Source organism: Pinus tabuliformis, chromosome 9 (assembly GCF_031772625.1).
Source record: "Pinus tabuliformis cultivar Carrire ecotype Pingquan chromosome 9, CPIR1, whole genome shotgun sequence".
Lineage (NCBI taxonomy): Eukaryota > Viridiplantae > Streptophyta > Pinopsida > Pinales > Pinaceae > Pinus > Pinus tabuliformis.
The window spans coordinates 1944952209-1944959132 of record NC_142307.1 but is presented as its reverse complement, the minus strand read 5'-3'; the positions used below and the strand labels follow the sequence as shown (position 1 = coordinate 1944959132).

Sequence of the window (6924 nt, the reverse complement as noted above, 5' to 3'; positions counted from 1 at the left end):
TTGAAGATATGCAGTAACTCTTACCTTCCAATAATTGAAGTTTGTCCCATCAAAAATCGGTGGCCTGATTGATGCTTCTCTCTCGTAGTTGCTCATGATGAACGATCTACCTTCAAGCGATCAAGCTTATCTGAAGGACCTGCTCTGATACCAATTGTTGGAAATAATACTGAGAGGGGGGGTGAATCAGTATTATCTAGCAATTTAATAAATCTTCCTTATTTGATCTTTGAATTATTTTAGCATGTCAGTACCATAAAATAATGAGCATGAAAAACAGATAGTCACACCAAAGAACACAAGATGTAAGGTGGAAACCCAATGTGGGTGAAAACCACCTGCTGCAATATGTCTCTATCTTCTTTCAATTTAGAAACTTCTTTTACAATGATTTTGTACTGGTGCAGTCCTTTACCAGTACGCAGGCTGCAACCTGCAAAGAGCTACAACTCTCTCTCTCTCTCGTTTTCCAGTCTACTCCTGGAAGGGAGCTACGACCCCCTACTTCTTTTCATAAAGCATCAGATGATCAACAAGTACATAACAGATATAGATCACTACAGATATCAGATCAGCAACAACAGAACTAACCCAGAACACCTTATCAATAGAGAAATTCAATCAACAGAACATCTTAAAACAGAGACGCAGATTTTCTTTCTGTGGCCTGCGACCAGACGCCGTTAACCTTCTGCTACTCTGCGTCCACACGCAGATATCCTTCTGCTCCGCTGCGTACCCACGCACTGTTCCTTTGACTGCTCTGCGTTCTGTTGCTTCAGAGACGCACCCAAAGATACTATCGCGCCGCGTCTTTCGCTACAGAGACGCGCCTGAAAACACTATCGCGCCGCGTCTTTCGCTACAGAGACGCACCTGAAAACACTATCGCGCCGTGTCCTTCTGCTTCAGAGACGCACCTGAACCTTGATCGCCCTGCGTCCCCACGCAAGTCTCTCTCTACTGTGCTGCGTCTCGGCGCACTTGCCTTTTACAGTACCTGCGTCCCGGCGCACTTTCCCTTCACTGAACCTGCGACCCTTTAGATATAAATGATATGAAGGCTTCAGGACAAACCCAAACAGTCAGATCTACAGATCTGATCATGCGCCATAGAGATCACAGTCCATTAGAAGATTCGCCCTCTTAGATCTGGACTAGATCTCACCAAATAAGATATTCAACCCAAGACAATTGCACAATCCAAATGAACTCCTTTGCTTTATATAGGCAAGCTCCTCCCCAAAACATGGAACAATACCACGAGCCGACACCATAGAAACATAAAACCGTCGGCTAGATACCACACAAGAAACCCCCACGTGCTTTTCTCTGCCTTGAAATGTGTGCACTGGGTAGACGCACCCCCTGAACGGCTGGCTGGCGTCCCTGGACGCGGGTTCTGCATGGTATACCTGCGGGGACGCACTTTCTGAACCGATTGCCTGCGTCCTTCTTAATTTTTCAACAAACTGAGAGCCTTACCACTGGAGTTGCCATCAAGTACAACATCTGTAACATACAGTCATACCAGATAACATAATGCCAACACCACTCACCAATTTTTTTTTTATGGGGAGGTGCATAAGGATAATGGCACCATGCTTAAAAAAATTCAGGTCAATCCAGTGTACCATTTGGGAGATATGGGTTTAAACAGGATGCTACAGGGTTTCCTATAGTTACTACCAGATATCCTATTTTTCTATAGGAAACTAGCTAAAGGCTATAGGAAGGTAGGGAAGATGAAATGAAGTGATAGTAAGGGGTATGACAGCTGTGAAAAGTATAGGGAAGGTGAAAATAACCCATGGCTTAGCCCATCGCTCTAAGAAGGTTGTATTTGACTAAGATAAATTTCTCATAGTAACTGGAAGACAAAGGTTTAGAATCACCAAGCTATGAAGACTTGTGCAGAATCAAGCAAAGGAAATTATCACCTCCAAAGGACCATGGATCAATCATCAAATCAGCAGCAAGATCCATGCGTCTCAAACAATCATCAGATAGGTACAGGTATGCAATATTCTTGACCTCCTCTCTTGAGGATATTATAGCTAGAAATTTATTGTTAATGCATGAGAGATGAGGTTTTATAAGCTAAGGATTGGCCAACAGTATTGGCCACCATCAGCTAGTTAATACAACTAATTCCTTCACTCATGCAATGTGGAAAAACCAAATTAGGAAGGGTGATGATTTCGAGGAATGGGGACAATAGTTAAAAGAGGAAATTTGTGAAAATGCCAAGTCACCACAACACTCTAAGCCCTCCATACACTTCGTATCCACTATCTATCCATCATTCATCCATCCCATTTCATAAGAAAAAAATAATATTTTTCAAGAAAAAACCCTACACTCTGTCTCACCCTGAAAATTTCTTGAAAAAAACATACAGAGCACATCCTCTCCATTTTCACAAACCTAAACTACTTCCTCTGAGCCCTAGCATCATCCTCCAAGTCCTCTACATCATTTCACATCACTCCCATACAGCTAGAAGACCCTAAAAGAGAAGGAATGACTGCTACAGGAAGGCAAAATGGTGCTACAAGAAGGAAGAAAGGAAAAAATTGTCCTAAAACCCAAAATGGTAGCGCCTTAGAGAGACCCAATCAAAACAGAGAACTCCAACGCCATTAGGAAATCATCTAGGCCACAAAAGAGAAAAACAAGGCAACAAAAGGAAAGAAGTCATTCAGCATCAAAATAGAACTCAAACAACAGTGATGAAAAGAGGTTTTCCAAGAGGTCTCTAATCTCTTTCTAGCTTTTGTCCAAGGCCTAAAAGATGTGATAGAAAGGGAATAAAGGCATGGAAGTCAAGTTGAGGGCATACCCTAGGCTCAGAAAATTATTTTTGCTCAAAATAGGTTTAAACAGGCTGCTACAAGGTTTCTTGTAGTTACTACAGGAATTACTACAGGGTTTTCTGTAGTTACTACAAGATGTCATAGTTCTCATCTAAAGATGTTTTGAAGGTTTTAGAGGTGTCCAAATGGTGGAAAAAGGTAGCAGGAGTTTGGGAAAGGATGTGGAAGACCTTGCCAAACTGAAAAATATTCAAGAACCCATCTTGAATAAGGGGGAGAAGGTAGACTAATGATCTCAAGAAACACTGTGATTTTTCCATGCACAAACAGTTTAGGAAAAATAAGTGAAAATGGAATGAAGGTTTCAAGGGAGAGGATATGAATGAAATGGATCTATAAGCCAACAAAGTTCACTTGCAAAGAGGAAAGTTATGTTTTTTTTCTTGAAAGAATGTTAAACAATCATGAAAAGAACAACTTTATTTTTATGCTTGCCCTTGCAAAAATTACAACCAAAATTCTTAAGAGATAAGACTGAGGAATGCACAAGAGAGAGGCCACCAGGTCCATGAATGAGACATAATGAGGTCACTTAGTTGCTCAGAGGATGAGCAATACTTTCAACAGGGGGTATGATGCGCCTCTAAATTAGACATAAATTAAGGCCCATATAACCATCCTTCAGAACCTTAAACCTCTATTTTTGCATTAGATAATGTATTTTTAAATTTAATATGTTCGTTAGGAAGGCTTATGGATAATTGCATATTTGTGCCTAATATTATTTATTTTGTGGAATATTGTGAGAATATTGGGCAAATTATGAAGATTTGGAGGAGGAGATAATTTAGGGACTTGCTACCTAGTACAGGAGGATCAATATTAAATCATAAATCAAGAAGATATTTTGAAATAATTGCATATATTCTAAAGCTCCAGTGATTGAGAAAATCTAGGAAAGTGTTCCCTGTCATTTAATGCAGTTTCCTAGTATTGGGAACCAAATCCACTAATTAAGATATTTTGGTGGGGAAAGCTTCCTCCTTTCATGGGGAATGCTTCCTAATCATTTTGTATAAGTACTAAGTCGAATATCCTCTAGGGGTGGATTTTTCTTAGTTTTCTTGTGGAGAGAAGTCGTGCTTTTTTAGTTCCACTTTCATTTCTTGCAGGGATATAATTGTATTGATGGAAATAATGAAGATTGGTGGCATGTTCAACTTCTAAATATTGGTCTCATTCATAGGACTCTGAGTTTCCTTGGGCTTGGCCATTCCATGAGCCTTAGATCCCTTTTGTATCATTTACTTTTCTTCTGTTCACTTCTTATTCACATGCATCTCTTGTTCTTGTTTTTTCCTATTTCTGGATTTAGTATTGATGATTTCTTATTGTAGGATTGGCTTAAATGGTTGAAGTAAGTTATTTTGTAGGATCGCAAGCATCATTTCATCCTTGTAACAACTTTGTAATGTCATAGTAATCATTGAGTTTTTTTTTCCCGTAGAAAAAATTGTAATTTTATTCATATTGATAAAATTACATTTTGTAGATGCTTGAAGCATATGCATATGGCTATTCCTGTGTAATGATAGGCAGCAAAACAGTAAAATCAACACAAAATAGCGGATGGCTATTCCTGTAATGACAGGAAGGTAACAGAAATAACAGAAAGGTAATGTTGTGCCAGCAGGCCTATGTTTTCCTGCCTTTTTTCTTCTCTACTTTGCGCCAGACTCCAGTGTTGGGAGTGGGAACAATTATAGCAAGTTGGTTTTCCTCTGTGTACATTGGTTGTTCTTTATCAGATTCCGATCCTTCGGAGCTATATGCTCGTTTGGCGCCGCTTATTTCCAGCGGTGATTCTTGTTGTCGTACCAAGTGATCTGGCTCCAAATTGGGCCCCTCGGTGCTCTCTTCCTGTGTTTTTTCCTGTCTCCTACGTGCGTCTGTGGGTTCTGTGTTCAGTGCCTCTTCCTCCAGTGGTTCGGTATGCTGCCAACCTTTGGGTTTTTTCTGTTGTTTCTTGTTCCCTTTTGGCTCCTTGCTAGCCTGTGGACATGCATATTGAAGGTGCCCTGTCTGCAAGCAGCCACAGCATCTGAATGCTGTGTTCTCGTAGTCAAGTTGTTGCATCCACAGTGAGTTATTAAAATTCAATGTGATGTGATCTGGGAGTCCTTGACTTAGATCCACTTCAACACATATTCTGGCATATGTGAAAATTCCTCGAATAGCTCTGTCTTCATCTGTTTTAAGATGTTTTCCTAGGGAGTTCCCAATGGCTGTTAAAGCTTTTCGGTGCCAAAAATGCAGTGGGAGGTTATGCAGCCTTACCCAAACTGGCATCATTGAAACTACCATGGTATTGGCATCAAAATCTGGGAACCAGGGGGTGATAAAGAGGCCAGCACTACCCCAAAACCAAGGTCCCTGATTAATGATATTGTCTCATTCCAGTTCTGTGCTAAATCTGACTATGAAAAAACCTTTAGGGCATAGATATATTTCACATTTAGGTGACCAAGATGTAAAAACCCATTGGTGCAGAGCATCTGCTTTGGGCCAATAACCATTAAATCTGCATATAATAGCATTGTGGATTAAATCTGTATATAGATCTGTTACCTCCGGCAGCGATACAATAAGCATGGGTGATTCTGGCTTCTGTTCCACTATGTAGGGGCCTGGAAGCTCTGATGTTTGTGCTGGATTGTGTTGTAATGGTTCCTTTCCTTTGACTGCATCTCGGAAGGAACCTGTGGTTTTTGAATTGGTTCCTTTGCACCCGCCTTGCAGTCTCAGATTGAGGATGATGGTTGAATCTTTAACAACTCCATAGTGCTGAAGTGTGTGCTGGTCCTACATGCAGAGTCCTGAAAATAACAGATTTTGGTATGTCACTGGAGTTCCCAGTTTGATTTGGATCTCCTTTTTTAACTCCAAAACATTCATTCCTTCCCAGATCTGCACACAACAATGTCTGCCTTCTATTGATCTGATAAAGATCTACTTTGGATCTGACGGATCAGCCTTATCCGAGCCCCGTTTTACTAGATTGATCTCCAAATCTGGCCGATCAATGGTGGATCTAGGGTTTATATGTCTTTCCGCTAAAGCCTTCAGAGCAGCTGGGGTTTTCTCAACCCCTTCAACGCCTTCGCTGAGAACCTGCGGCATCTCGGAGACGGACACGATCCTGTGACCTCGAGCCATGACAAGGGTGGGGATCGCAGAGGTTGCTAGGGCAGAAACCACTGCATGTCTTTTTTGGTGCCATATTCGCCAGATTTTTGTGGGTGCGAGCATCCATCTGCCACGACACATGTTGCAGAAAGCTCCCTGGCCAGCTCTGTGCGCTTCGTCTCCAGCATCACGGGGGATTCGGGAAACCACCCGTCTCGTTGCCCATAACTCTGCGGAAGTCTGATGACCGGCCCTGATGCACGCTTCCATCACGTCCAGAAAGGGAATGGCATCGCTGCCCCCTTCTGCACCTTCGCTTTCAACATCTAGCACTGATACCTGAGGACAAGCTGCTGCAGTGGCTGCCATTGATCCGCTCCTCTCTAGCGCCTCCTTTCTCATGTTTTACATATTCATTCAAGGAAGTAATCATTGAGTTATTTGTATTAGTTTGCTTATTCCCAAATCTAGATTTCTAGAAGTCCTTTGTGGCAAATAACAATGAATTTATGCTATTTTTTAGAGCATTCTAACGATCTTCAATCAAGTTGATTCCACTTGAATTGGATCAAACAAACATTCTACTTAATAAGAAAAATTACCACATTGCATTTTCACTTGATTATGGTAGGTATTTGATAGATTTTCTAGCTCACTAGTTCTCGAATTTATAGATTTTAGACTAGTAATTTTCTGTTTTTTTTTAGCATGGGTTAAAAGAGGTATTTTTGAGTTATTCCACTTGGAATGGAGACCTAAGACATCCTAGTCAATAAAAAAAAATTTCCCTTCCAATTTTGATTTGATTTTCTGGGTCATTCAGTGAATTATAGTTTCCTATAGTAACTACAGGATCTCCTGTAGCAGCCTTCCAACATGTATATACTTGCCCAGATTCACTCAAAAATATTGGTTATTGTCC

The 6924-nt window shown here is 40.9% G+C and overlaps 1 pseudogene; it reads right to left on the bottom strand.

Annotated features, from left to right (window-relative positions):
• Positions 1-5825: 5825 nt before the first annotated feature.
• Positions 5826-6371, bottom strand: LOC149156750 (large ribosomal subunit protein uL4 pseudogene; annotated as a pseudogene).
• Between the last annotated feature and the right edge of the window lie 553 nt (positions 6372-6924).